Source organism: Syngnathus acus, chromosome 10 (assembly GCF_901709675.1).
Source record: "Syngnathus acus chromosome 10, fSynAcu1.2, whole genome shotgun sequence".
NCBI classification, from domain to species: domain Eukaryota; kingdom Metazoa; phylum Chordata; class Actinopteri; order Syngnathiformes; family Syngnathidae; genus Syngnathus; species Syngnathus acus.
Window position 1 is genome coordinate 14,031,209 of NC_051095.1, and position 15,672 is coordinate 14,046,880.

Here is a 15,672-nt window from a genome sequence, read left to right on the forward strand (position 1 = left end):
ACTATTTTCTGCCTTTGGTTTTGGAGTTCTATTTAAGTCCCCCATCACTTTGACGGAGCCCAAAAACTCCTCTGCAGCACTCCGGCGCATGCCTACCCCATTGAAGATCTGCTTAACATTCAGACTTACAGTATCCCCCAGGCTCTCTCGGCCGGCTGGCTCTCATGGGGGATGCTGTAGAAACAACATGCCTGAGATACCCGACGGCCTCACATGCTGGGCTACATCGACATAGCCTGAGATAAAACTGATGTTAGGGTATTTCTTCTGTTCAGAGCTTGTCCTGTCATTACGCCGTCGCTGAGCAGGACAAACAAGTTTTCTGCAAAGACTAATGCTGTATGTGTAATGTGGGGTGCATTATAGTCATACAGTCCATGCGCCACATGAGTTATGTTGCATGTCTACCTTGTCTTGTTTGATGGAGTAAGCATCGCAACATAACGACCATAATGCACACGAAGCTGCCGATCAATGCCGAGGCGGAGCTCCGAAACCCCCTCGCCCCATTGCTTTCAATGCCCTCGACTCTCCCCTTTGCTTCCTAATGAGTACAAAGTGCAGTGTAGAATTGAATAAAATCCAAACAACACAATGGAAATTCAATAAAAATAAATAAATGGGGCTTTTCTACACGCCCGTGGGGACGTTGGCGTAATCCTTTAATTGGACGTAATGTCCCCCACATTCTTTCCCTTCATTATGTGATGGCTATATAGAGATAAAAGAAGCAGCATTCATTTGATGTACCGCATTGTTCCAATTGTGCTACTTAAGCAAGCTTTTGTTTTTCAAACAGGTAAACAGCACTGTTAAGCCTGGTATAATAATAAAGTGGTAGTATTTTATATCAAATATGGTGCTGTGTAAGTTGCTGTAAAATGTGTAAATTATCATTCTTTACACATTCTTCTTAAAGAAGACATGTTTTCACAATTTAAAGCAGTTCCCAGTTGTCACAATAAAACGCAAAGGCACCATGCAGGTTTGTTTGTCTAGGGAGCTCTGAAAGATGACACTACAAGAGGCCACTATCTGCTTCTAAATTGCCCGTGGGGCAGTCTCTGCCATGGGCTGGTGTACACAGACTACCAGTGCGCTGAAGCACAAATGGAGAGACTTACAGCCCTCTGTGAAAAACAGAAATCGCTTCGTAGCACAATTTATGCTGCTGGCGTGCCACCTGTAGCGCTTTGTACCACACAAGGGATTGGAGGTGGCTTCTGCCTCAGTTTAATTTAATTGCGCTGGAGGAAAAAGTACTGTAGCATCCACCTATGGGGACTATTGCTTTTCAAATTACAAGACAAAATCGATCACAAGTTTAAAAAAAACAAAAATATAACAACCATACCACAGAAGGCCAGATTTGAGTCAGGAGGAGAGGCTTTGCTGTGTATGTTGGGGGATTCTTGTTGTCTTAATCCAACACAGTAACAATTAGACCTGCAAACGTGTACATTAGTGTACATTTCACAGTTATGGGCGGAAGGACACAAGGGAGGCCAAGCAGTACATTGCAATAGTGAGAACAAAAACATAAAGTGCCAGTACCGCTTCCACCCTTCATTTTCTATTCTTGTCTCTATGGCAACCATTGGCTTTTGAGCCCCCTCGCAGCAGCCGGCACTCATAAGCACCGTACCGTATTATGTGGCAATAAAGCCACATTTGTGTGTTTGAAATCACTTTTTCCCTTATAGGTCAGCGAGAGGAAATAACACACGTATTCAATCAAAACTATAATAATATTACAAGTTGGCCGGGCCCTACAGCAACATACTGATGAATGCAAGCACTGCAGCTTGCGAGCAGCAGCCACGTACAGGTGATGGGACAAGGTGTGACGTGATCACCGTGCAGTAAGTTGTTCACTTGCGTTCACGCGCCGCTCGGACATGATGGAAACAAGCGGGTGGGGAGGTGGCCAATAAAGATCCTGTGCTGTGCGCTTGTAAGATGAGATGGTGGGCAATAAACATGATGATGTCATCTGTTCTCTCCCTGAAGGCATGCACATTGTTTCACAGGAGGGATGCACTCTTGCTCCCAGCATGGATAACTGAGGTTTTCCACTAAGTGATGTTTAAATGTTGTAAACTGTGTAGTGGACATGACTGCTGAATGATTTATCCGAGCAGCAGATGCTTGTTTCAGTTTGTGTCTAATACAAATCGCCGCATATTTGCTATTTGTTGTTCGCTCATTTACGTTTTTTTTAATCAAATCTATCCTCCGTTATTCACTGAAAAAGTGATTTGTTAGGGACTCTTGTTTTCGCGATGCTTTCAATGCAGCGTGCTTTTCTCCCACTGTACTATATCGGCACAGGAAAACTGTTTAAGTCAGTATTTTAAAATATTTTAGTGCAAACTGCATTTTATTCAGATTCCTTTCCAGCTATTCTGTCATTTTTAAAGTTGTCTCAAGTTTTAGTGAGACATATTTGTCCGGTGACTCTTTTCGCAAATGCTTCTGAATGTTCCATAGTTATCATAAAGATGTTTATTGGTGTTTGAGGGACAAAATGATATCTGGCATTACAGAAAACCCCCCACAACACCGCAGTAAACATTTCAACAGCAGCAAAATTCAGCACTGCCCAGTATGCAAAGCGGCACCTGTGCCAAAACAAATAGGATGTTCTCTGCATCCAAATGACAGCATGTAAACAACAGCAAATGCTTCTGCCTGCATTTTAAATAATAATATAGTAAAAACACACTACAGCTAAACACTTTTTCCATTACTAGCGGCTCATTATTGTAGATTGCCCTTGCATAAATGAGCACACGGCAAGGTTTCCACTGAACCTCATTTTTGCAGAGAATAGCCTGGGCCTAATATCACTGCAGAATGCAAAACACACACATATTCACGCACTTTCTTGGCCTGTGCTCCACTTTGCATCATCATACCTAGCTAAGATTTGACATGATGCAATGTAAAATCCCACTCTGCGTTATAGAACTTGTTGCTATCTTTCTCAAAATAATTAATATAAGCCAGAGATTCTTTTCCAATTGATGATCTGTTTCATTTGTGATGTTGCCAATACAATAGCACAGTGGGTGTGACCAATGTTTTATTTATTTATTTATTTATTTATTTATTTATTCATCTATTTATTTGGGGTGTTTGTGCCCAATAAAGTCTGCTTGTGTACCATGTTGCCAAGGATATGGTGAATTATTTAATTAAATTAGGTTTTGTGCCCCACAAATTCTGCCTCACAGCAAGTGTACAATCAGGCAAAAGAAACAGCAAAGTGGGCATGGGCGATATTTATGCAAATATTTTTTCTGTCTGTCCCACAAATCTGCCTAGCAATATTTCGATGAAAAGTGCACTTCTTACAAAAAATATGATGTATCTTGTATTGTCCTTCATACGTACAATAATTGTAATGATGTTAAAAATTCTCAGTCATGCTAGCAGGGTCAAAACACAGTTATTCTAAAGTTTTATACTACATTTCAAACCAATTTTCCAAGAAATATACAGAATATCCTTTAACCTTCTCACTAACTCGAGACTCACTATGTTTCCAGCACCTCTGACGCACGCTGCAGTATTAAACAAGTTAATTGCATCCCTGGGCAGTGTGCAGCGGTGAATAAATATCCTCTAATTGAGTAATTCCCTTAATTCCAACTCATTTGGAATGGCATAGGTTCCGAATAGCTCTCGTGACATCGAGCAGAGTTGATGAGAAAATTATATTTGACCAGAGGAGTCAAAGCTACCAAGTGTACGAACGACACAAGGTTCCAATTAAACGGGATCGTAATCTCTGGAAGCCTACTCGCCCTGTCTTTTACATTACAGAGGAACATTCACCACATACTTTAGAAGGCTGTAACCTTGAATGATACTTTGATAAGATGCTTCATTTCTACCCTTGTGAAGCCGGCCTAAAATTGCCATTGGAACATTATTATACCGTAATTAAGGTTTCATTGGGTAGCGGGGATCAGAGAAACTGATCTGAAATGTAACATTACTGCTAGTAGTGTTTCCTAACCTTCATTGAACCAAGGCACATATTTCCCATTACACATGCACCATCAAACAAAATTTGGAAAAAGTATACAAATACTGGAAAGACTTGCCTGAATTTATTGTCATATTTACTGGGCATGTTTATTTGAACACGAAAGCTAATATTTTGTGTCAATGGCAGCATGTGGATAACTTATACCTTGTAAACCCACAATGAGTAGACTGCAGGCCTGTTCTAAAAATAGGTTACCAGTGATGGGACATTGTGATTTATAATGTCGGAAAATTTATCAAACATCAATAAAGGTTTTAGAAATAAAGTTTTGCTTATTGCTATTTGTTTTCAAATGATTGTGAGAAAGACAAACTGTTAACATGACCTGTGACTTCACATGAATTAAACTCATTAATAATGGATAACATGTCACACATATTTAAAGTAATTTGAGCAAATTTGTCGTTTTAGATGTGTGTATCAAGCCGGTTGCCCTTCACAATAATCAGTACACAAGAAGTAGCTTTCGGCTTCAAACAGGTTGGTGACATCCCAACTGGGATCCGGCACACATGATGATTTCTTGGGAATCACTCATGCACTACAGTACTCCAGTAAGTAGTAAGAAACAATTTCAATTCAACACAACATGAGTGTTTTTTGAAAGCTCTAAGTCAAGCATACGCTAAGAATAGTGGTCATGGCAAGAGGAGGTTTAGGATAATTGCATTAAATGGCCCAGATGTCTGACATGTCACTATGTCACTCACAGAATGGCAGTCCAATAAAGGAGGGGAGGGGGGCGCCGACAGTGATGGATGTGGGGATAGCCACCGGTTTAGTGTTAAGCATACGCCGTGTCTCTGTCCAGTCCCGCTGCCCTTTAAGGAGCATCAGCAGACGCACCATAACTCAGATGCAGAGGGAAGAAGAGTGGAGGGGGCATTGGGCACTGGTCAGCCCTGATAAAGGTCTTTGTCCTTGAGAGGCGATTAAAGAGTAAACAGGCCGCTGTGATCCTCACCTTTTGTCAAGTGACACACTAGTGTGTGTGTGTGCATGTGTGCGTGTGTGTGTGTGTGTGCGTGCATGTGTGTGTGTGTGTGTGCAAGAGAGACGAGTGTTGCACTTGGACAAAGTCAAGGCGAGCCATTCTCTGTGGACACCACAGAATACACAAAGACGTGATGAAGGTGGGCGGGAGATTTTAAAATCCAGTCACGCAGTCTGCCATTGCCACTTGAGCTAAGGAGATGCAATACAAAATCCCGTCAAAAAATATGTATTGGAATGGTGAGTCACAGATGGTATAGTGGCACTTGCGCCTGACTTGGGTTCAGTCCGCCACTCAATGACGGTGTGACTGTGTGAGAGTCAAAGTCAAAGTCAAATTTATTTATATAGCACATTTCATACACAGAGGCAATTCAAAGTGCTTTACAAAACAAATTATTGAAAGCAGGTGAAGCAGAGCATAGCATTTACATAAATTCATTAAAAAAAATAGATTACAACGTCATTGATAGATTATAGAACAGAATCACATCAGGACAGAGCCTGGCATAAATTCATTTAAGAACATTTAAGAACATTTTAGATTATAATAAACAAACAGAAACAAAAACAAAAACAGTCAATGATTGTCTGTATCTGCTGTACATGACGACCATTCCAGGGTGTAGTATGCGATATGAACGGTATAGAAAATGGATGGATGCTGATGGTGTACAGTGGCTCACTGCTATTTGCAGGGGCAAGACACTGGGACTGACAGTGAATAACGAAAATCCGCCAATAATTGACGCTCACTGTAATTGCCATTCAATCTTGTTTTTCATACCACCCAAAGTTTGCAAGTATGAATTTTGGCAGCAACACACTAATAGCACACTTTAAGCAGTAACGTGAACCTTGTAAACATACACATAGTTATAGAAATTGCATCTTGATGGACGTATGAGAGGATGCACAATTTGGTATCAACACAATAACAATACACTCTGCATTAACATAAACCTTGATTGTAGTACTGGCAACCTTCATGAAACTTGATACCTCGAATTAAGGCTGGTACCAGCGCGATACGATACTTGGTAGCGGTTCTCGCCCATCCCTAATGTGCCCGAGATTTGTCGTTTACTGAGAGATGGTTGTCTTATGGAGTCATGGATCTAAATAACACAACCTAAATATGGCTACTTATTATTTATCTCACTGCAGATGTGCTGCTAGGCCGGGCATCCTAACGGAGAACCATGTGGGAGTACGTCGTAGATGGGGACACTGGGGACTCAATTTGGGTACAGCCAGCTGTCCTGTATCAGGTGGTGTGAGGCTCGGACTCAGCTGAAAGTCCAGCTGTTGCCAACCCTGCTGCGCTAAGTTGCTCAAGCTGACATGCAAGTCCTTATGCACCACATAATGACAACACCTTCAGAAGAAGGACCACCCCTCATGGATCAAATTATATGAGATGTCAGCATGTTAACACAAGGCTTCATTTTTTTCTTGAGCTTTTAGTGACACTTATTCTTCTAAAAGGACGTAATTATGTCAAGGTCACCTCAGAACCAGACAAAAAGACCCCCCCAAATAACCCTCTTTGTTATTTATAACAAACTTTTCTTAAACCTTTGACCGCTTGAGGTGGATTGGTTTTATTCTGCAGTGGCTCATCAGCTGACAACTGTATGGTGTGTTCACAGTGGGCAATCCTTTGGTCCAGATTCACGAGTCGTGAAGTAATGAGGCAGTTGGCCTTCATTGCAGGTCTAGTTTGGTGTGTGGTATTTATTAGTGACCTTCAACTGTCACACCTGTAACTAGTGCCTTGTTTTCCATCCCTATATGGACTCATTTGTGGACCAACACCCTGAAACCTTTTACCAAGTATTAGAGACTGATTGGTGAATATTTTAAATTGGAACTCACTCCGTGTTCTGGTTCCAGGAACTTACTTTTGCATTAAAAGCTTGCCTTTAACTTTCCTTTTCAAAGCTACGATGTATTGCCGCAGCACCTTGGGTCGAGAATCCCAATTAACGAGTCCTCTTTCTACTCTCTGCCCTCGTGGAGGAGACTCAAAGGGGGAAGGCATTAGTCATTTGTAAAGAGAAATGAACTTTTGACCCTGCTGATCTGAACATGTGAAAGAATAATGCTGTCTATATGTCCGGCAGGTGGGGAAAAAGGTGACAGTAAGCACCTTTTTGACCACCGCCAACACCTTTGTCGACCCCTTTTTCTCACTCTATTTGTCCTCATTTTAAGAGTACAGAGAAACCCCATCACTTTGTTAAACTTAAGATGTCACTTTTGACAGCATATGTAAAAAATGTTAAAACCAGTGGGTCAGCAATTTATGAAAAGATGGAATTTCTTATTTTAAATGTGAATGCAAGATAAAAAATGGTGCAATGATGAAAACTAGACTAGTGGGTTGACTTCAATTGGCTCACTCATTTCTTCGTCCATCGATACGAGGACCATCTAGTCATCCTAAATTTTTTTTTTTTTTTTTGGGTGGGTGGGTCCGCAGATGGCTGGAGAGGCCATCTTGACTTCAATTGGCTACCGGCCAGTTCAGGATGGACTCGCTTCTTGCCCAAAGTCAGATTCGGTTGCAGTACATCCTGGAGCACTCTCTGACAATTCTTTTTATTTTATTTTAAAAGTTAATTATATTTTTTGTTACAATAGTCCCCCAAAGCGACCATGTATTTATCTGTATGTAAAAGCTTTATGCATATAAACAGTTAAGTGTGTGAGGTGCAGATATTACTTTTGTTTGCTTTTCGTTACATTCTACACTGTAATATCTGTGACTTGGCCTGTTGAGTGACATTACTGCACGTCCGTTAGCCTGAAGGAGAGTTGAATGGGCGTCTGGGAGTTGTGGTCTGCATTTTTATGTAAATGCGTTGTTTTTTTTCGGATTGATATTTCTGGCCTACTAACAGACAAAGCAAACCTCCCTCTCACTCACGCTTGGTGGATGTAACAAGGACAGTGTATGTAGATGAGGCGTTTAACGGGAACCATCCCATTGTGTTCATCTTGTTCCTCATGGCCACGGGAGAGGAGGTGTTAAGGGAAGCTAAGAAAATCAATACGTTTGGAGTCTCTCTCCCGCATGTGCAGGTGTTAATCACAGAGACGATTGTTCATTAATCAAGTAAGCCGCCTCCCTTAAGGTGGAGGGAGATTTTACATCTTCCTCCTTGTCTGTCCCCCCTGCCTCACTCTACTCACTGTGTTGTCAGTGCCTGGCAGAGAGATAACTATCCCTAAATGAGAGAGGAGATAGCAGTTGGTACTGGGAAGCTGACAGGCTGAGATGCATTACTTAAAGCACTCACACTTGTGCCTTTGTTTCCATTTATTTCCTTAATTTGCACATACAGGAGGAAAAACAACGCAATCAGTTTAATAAATCAGACGTGAAATGTGGCTGATTGATTGGGCCAGTGGGTCTCGAGAGGAAAGCTCGGTCAGTTTTGCCTTGTGAATTATGATGAATGCGTTTGCTTTAATCACACACGTGTGACGTCGATACTTAATGAGCAAGCGGTGCATGGACCACATTGGCACCGAGGGACACTCATGCAATCGTTAAAGCCCGACAATAGCTGCTATTTGCCATTTTGCCAAAGATAATGCTCAGTGAATAGGCCGTGTTTGTAGACAACACAATGAACAGTCACAACACTACTGTATACCCTCACTTGAACATCACGCCTAAGCCTGGTACATACTTAAACACAAATATTAAAGGAGTATTTATTTGTGATAGAGACCACTCAATAAATATAGAAAATCAGGCATTTAACAGTTTTCAGCATGTTGTGTGTGGTCTGCTCCGACAATCACAAAACAACACACACCTAAAGAGTGGAGACAGACAATTCTTGATGCCATCTGGGGAACCCACTTTTATACAAAAGACAACATAGTGCAGTTTTTTTTATTTCCTTCTGCCTCGAGTTTGAATTGTAAATGCTAAAAATCATATTTAAGATTGTCAACCGGTTTCTGATACACTCTAAACACACGTCAGATCAAAGGATAACTTTAGAGGAAAATCCTATCAAGCATACGAATGCGTTTGGCGTGCTTGCTTGGGGCAAAATTGGGACAAAACAGCTCGATAGCCTCCATGTATATACCAGGCCTTACTCTCAATCGACTCGTCATCATCATCATCATCATCGGTTTAAAGTCCGCTTTCCAGGCGCCGCTGGGTTGGACTGGGTTCTCGATATGGCTTTCTTCCACCGGGAACGGTCCATGGCCATCTCGTGGTTGATGCCGAGTGCCTTCATGTCGGCTGCCACGGTCGTCTGCCAGGTCTTTTTCGGTCGGCCACTGGGTCTTGTTCCCTCTACGTTATACGACATAACTTTCTTCACCCAGTCATTTTCGTCCTTCCTCACTACATGTCCGTACCATCGCAGTCTGCCTCTCCTCACCACATCCTCACTCTCAATCGACTCACACTGTTTACTCATTTCCCTCAAACTCGCCATTCTGCCCTCACTGTTATTTTTTTTCTCCACTACTGACACGTTTATATTCACCTCTCACTCTATTACTCTTCTCTAACTACTCTCACTTGCAGGAACCCTCTTCTCTCCCTCCCATTCAATTACACGTTTATTTACACTGAAGTGGAAGAAACAGTTTTCCTTGCTCAACGACGGACATCTCAAACAACACGCAACAACACAAATCGGAGAACTGTGGTACATTATTCTCAATGTGCCGCTGGCTTAGTATACATACAGTAAATGACGGGCATCCGTTCTGTAACTCAGAGACTTATGGCGTTGCGGATACTGGTAATAAATAGAGGTCATCAGTGAGATTTCTTTTGCACACTGCCCAAATCACGTGGGGACTCAAGGGGCTCACCAACAATAGCGGTCTGACAAATATGTTGAGTGGAAGATGGAAGGCTGATTATGAGCAAAGAGAGAAAGGCCTCCGTGCGGTGAAATCTCTTAATGTTCTTTGACCGAGAGCCAAGTCACGCTTGTGCGTGTGTCTGTGTGTGTGTGTCTGTGTGCGAGTGCGCTAACAAGCCTAGCGGAGTGTCATCTCTGCCTTAGCGGCCTGCCACTCATACTTGAAGCACGTTTGTGTGTGTTGTGTGTTTGTGTGAGTGTGTTCACGTATGACCCAACTCCACTCGCCATTTGGCTTGACCGCTTTGAAGGTGTTTAAGATGAGTTTCCATGCACGGGAATGTTGATGTTTGCCTTCCAGTCCAATAAAGCTGAAGACTCCACTGCAAGCTTGACAGATCACATTCATTTTGAGATGAATGGTTTGGGCAGGACCAGAGACATGTGACTTTGATGATTGTTGTCTGTGTACATTCCCAGCATTTTAGGTCAAACGCAAAAAGGGAATTTGAGGCAACGGAAGTCGTCTTGGTTGATGAAGATTTTTCATCCTCCAATTTAATAATTTGTAGTGAGGAGTGACCTCTTCTTTGGAGAGACCAAGTACCCTCACACAACATAAAAGGGCAGCCACTTCGACTCCAGTCTCAGCAGTTCATATGCATCTCCAAAAAAGGGATGTCTGCTCAAATTCAGTGCTCAAATTCTGGATAATTCTGATTTGTGATGAATTAAGTTTTCACTCTAATAACATCTGAGCCTCAAATCCCGCGACTCAACTTGCTCCGGCAAAAAAAAAAAAAATGACAGGATGTAAAAGGGAAAGGACGAAACAGTGAACAGATGCTAATGGAGAAATAATGGCCGTCACACAAAATGGAAAATATCTGGACTTCATTCAGATCACATTTTTTTTCTCCTATGCCAAGATTTTTAAGTCATCTAATAACCTTAAAGTACATTTTGAATGTGAATTGAAGTGACAGTGAATGGAGTGTGTCAACAAAACACATGACCTCTACAGCATACCAAGTGAGGGCGAACACGCTCTCTTCTTGCAGCAGTTCATTTATGGCTGCAAGCCATACTCTCATTACTTAGATTGAACCTTTTTGTTTACATCTTTGTTGTCTATCACACACCGATCGTGTAGAAACTAGCAACAGACATAAGCTTTTCCCACAAAGCGATACTACAAAATGACATCATCATTTACTCAACTTTGGCTTTTACACAAGCCCAGCAGACGAGCTGTTTTTGCATTGGCATTCAAATCTGGTTTCAAATCTCTCGTTTATTCTCAAAAATACTTGAAAAGCTGTCGTGAAACAACTTAATGATTAACAAGCCACTAACAATTGATTTGAACTTCAGATTAATGGCCGAGTCGACCCCTCAATTGAGATGGCCCTTGCTAAAGTAATTAATGATTAAACAATAATTACTCTCTCCTGATTTGAGGGGGTGGGGGCCGAGGTGACTGAATTGGAAGTAGTTGTCTGCATCACGGCCCACTGACTAGCGCAATATCTAAAGTGGACCACCCCCTCGGAGGTGCCCCTTTGGAGAATTCTGCGTTGATCCCACAGCGCTTCATCTGATCCGCGGCTCCTTCTCAAGGTTTCTGTCACATCAACTGACAGAGGCAGAGATCATTCAGTCAAAATATCTACTAGTCCCCCCTCAAGACCTGCAGGGGGCAGAGAAAAAACAGCCACATCACAATTCACCAAACTTCCTGTAAGATGCCAGGGACGGCCATATTGCCTACAGACCAGCATGTGAGCTGGGGGCCAAACAAGGGAAAGCCTATTAGTGAAAGAAAAAAAAAACCAAGGACGCTCCTCAGTTCCTGATCACACGCAACTGGTATGAAATAGACTTGGATGCTATAATTTTATGTTTGATTAATGCTTAGTTTGTTTGAAATGTTTGGTTTGAGCTACAAGCTGTGTTTATCTGAACTTTGAGTGGCTCAATCAATTTGAAGTATTCGCAAAGGCAAAGTGGATGTTTATGTTTAGCATAAGGTTATATTTAAACACTCAATTAAGTTGCTTATTTACTTTTACTTAGTTACTTATGCTCCACATTTTCCTGGTATATGCATATATGCAATTACTGAACTTAGTTAAATTTAAAATAATACACTGTTTTCTCTTGTTTAAGCTTCATCAACCTAATCACACTCTAATTAACCTTGCAATAAACTGCAAAAAGAAAAAGAGGAAGATGTGAGTTGTTCTTTTTTTTGTTTTTTTCCCTGCCCTCCTGTAGGTTAAGCGCAGGAGATGTCATTAATATTTGACAACTGTGGGCATGTAAGTCCTTTTGAGATTTTTCTGTGATTAAGGGTCATATCAATACATTTGTCTCAGTAAATGTCAGTGTCACGTCAGGGAACACGAACGTCAGACAACTTTAGGCACCTCACACTCTAACAAAGTATATACAGAGTACAGAGTCACGATAGGTAAGGTGAGAAGAGATGATGCAGTTTGTGGAGTGAATGCTAGGTAAAAAAAGCCACTGTTGTTTTATAGAAGAAAATCATCAAATAATTGAGTCAAAGACACTTTTCTGCTAAAAAGCACATTTTTCAAATTGCAAATTGCTTTTTGTTCATACTTTACTATTGAGTGTTTAGGCCACTGTCACTAGATACTCTGCTGGACAAATTTAGGTACCAGATTGTTTCTAAATGTTCAAATGGTTTCTTTGTCAGTGGGTATCAAAAATTGCTCCATCAATAAGTGAGAAGATTGCAGAGGGAGGAGGCAGACACACCAGAGGGTTAACCTCGGAGAGAAGCCTCAACCTTAATGTTAATCTCCTTCATGAATTTTTCAAGTCTTCATTAAGGCTTTGGCTGTTAAAAGCGTTTTTTTTTCCAACTCTGCCCCGTCAAACTGACGACTGATGGCTCAAAGTGTTGCTTTATGTGCGTCTCATTTGCATAGGCTGATGCGTCTTTTGATAAAGTCCGCCTGAGGCGCAACTTGGAGCCATTCGTTGCCAGAAGCCATGCAAGTAGAATATAAAACAGACCCATCATCATCTTGTTGTTATTGTATAGTGTAAGTGGGTTTCCTATATGAGAAAAGCGCACGAGTGTGTAAAGGATTTTCTTTTTGTCCTTCGTTCCGCCTGCTGTGGTGATGGAAATGAGATCGGTGGAGCTCCGGTGAAGTGGAAAGGTAAATATTTGGATGACGTTGGCAAACCTGTGCTACATTGCATCCTTCCATTAGTCTGTGTCATCATGCACAACATCGGCTGTAATTGGCCCACAGCTCAATGTGCGCCAAAACCACACAACTATATGTCATTACCGGTCAATCTGCTCATGTTATTCCTGTGCGTGACTTTGTATATGACCCGCAGTTCTGGATTTGTGCATCAGAAATCCTGAAGGTCAATCACTTGTAACAAGTAAGCTCAATGAGCTTCGATTGATTTGATTTTATCCAGCAACTGTGGTGCAATTTCATTGCTTCCATTTCATCCACTTGTTTTGTTTTCGGGACGGATGATTAAAGTCGCCCACGTCTCAGTGAGATGTCTCTACCTACATTCAGTGCAGCGACTAACAATGAAGCGACATTCAGTTAAATGACAGGGTGGGGCTGTAGTGAGAAAAATGAGACCTACTTTTGCAAGGATCTTTAAGTCTATTGATCAGCGATAGGACTGCACCTATTATATATATTAAGGAGACACAAACCTCTTCCGCACAGCCTAACCAAACTACAACCTACTTTATTTATTCTGCTACATTTATTGTATTAATTAACACATTTTATGTTAGAAATGGCTTAGGTAAAATTTATTTTGCCTTAATTAACATTAATTAATTAATCAGGATACCTCCTGGACGCCTCCCAGGGGAGGTGTTCTGGGCATGTCCCACCGGTAGGAGACCCCATGGACGACCCAGGACGTGCTGGAGAGACTATGTCTTTCAGGTGGCCTGGGAACGACTCGGGATCCCCCGGGATGAGCTGGACGAAGTGGCTGGGGGGAGGGAAGTCTGGGCGTCCCTCCTAAAGCTGCTGCCCCCGCGACCCGACCCCGGATAAGCGGAAGAAGATGGATGAATGGATGGATGGATGGCATTAATTAACACATTTTATGTTAGAAATGGTTTAAGTAAAATGTATTTATATTCCAGGGGCGTTCAAAGGGTGGTTGCCAACAGGGTGGGGGCACCAGCCATGTCATTCATGGATTTAAAAACAATTAAGCCATGAATGAGAATGCTTTGCCCACCTGGGGCAGTATAATACAAATATTGTGACACAGATGAAGAAGACTTTCACAAATGACAGAGTAGCCTGCAGTAATCTTACACATTTTTCACGAGAAGTAAAGTATGTATATGCCTGTTGTAAGTATTGTTAGTGTCTGTCTTGATGTGTTTCTTCAACCTCAGTGACTGCAAGTAGAATATCTTTGGCATCTTGCATTGACTAGTATGAAGTGAAACAGACTTTATGAAGGTAAAAGCTATGTGGTTGCTTTAAACAGCCAATGTGCAATTCTTTGTTTTAAATTTAGTTTGACAGTAAACTTTAACTTAATGATGTTGAAAAAAAAACAAAAAAACATCCAAGCTGCTTTTTTTGAATTATTATTATTAACTAAGCGAAGGTAAGTGAGGTCATCTTAGCATCAGGACGGATAGTCATGCACGGCTGCTTTGTTTTACTCATCATGCGAGTGGGAGACAAGTTTATTGCTGCATGTCTTCAAACGCATGTCGCTAAATTAGGCCCCACGGTGTTCAGTGTGTCTTTTCATCTTACTCGCTTTGGCGCCCTTGTCAAACGAATCTTACGGGCACACGCAGTCGTTGATCTGTTGTCACGTTCCACGTCGCCATCTGAGATATCCTCGGCTAAATTTGGAAACTGGATTACCCCGAAAGCACAATCAAGGCCAAGGAGAGGACGCGAGATAAGGGACACGTTGGTGGTGTCATTAAATGCTCAGTGTGATATAGGCCAACTAATGGCTTTATACGCAGATCCTGAGGTGAGAGATTTGTAATTCATCCCCACCTTCAGAACAGTACAATACATAGCAGAGCTGAGTTGAGAACAGATTACATCATCATCTGAGTTGATTTCACAATTTAACAATGTTATAATGATATGCTTTTATAAAGTACAATACTGCAGAATGCAATATTCCTTAATTAAAAAAAATATATTATTTTTGTTGTTGTCAACTGTTCAGCAAATACATCTACAGCCAAATGCTGATTGTCAAGACCCTCTTGGCATCTGTACGCTCACTTATGGCCAACAACAAGATGGTATCAAAAGGCCATGCCACCCCCTGCTGGTTTTTCCGCCTTTATCACCGTGATAACTGACATTGAGGCGCTCTAATGCATCCACAACAGTCTGAAGGAAAGGTGCATTTTCAGGCTGTAGTTTGCCAACTGCATATTACAGATGTGCCAGATAGTTGTTGATGTGAACAAAGTTGTTTGAGTTCTGAAATAGTGGCAGAGGTGTGAACTCGCTATGCCTCCAAAATATCTAGAAAATAGGAAATGCTAAAAACAAACAAAAACAAAAAAAATTAACGCAGCAAGCACTAGTAGATACTGTTCTCAGTCTTTGCATATGTTTTCAGCTATTAACTCCAAACATGTATCTCTGTATTTGGATACAAGTCTGTGAATTAATTTACAAGGTCTTCAAAAAGTCATAGTCTTTTTATTTTCAAATCAAGTATGATGACACCACCTCCTCATCACAAAGG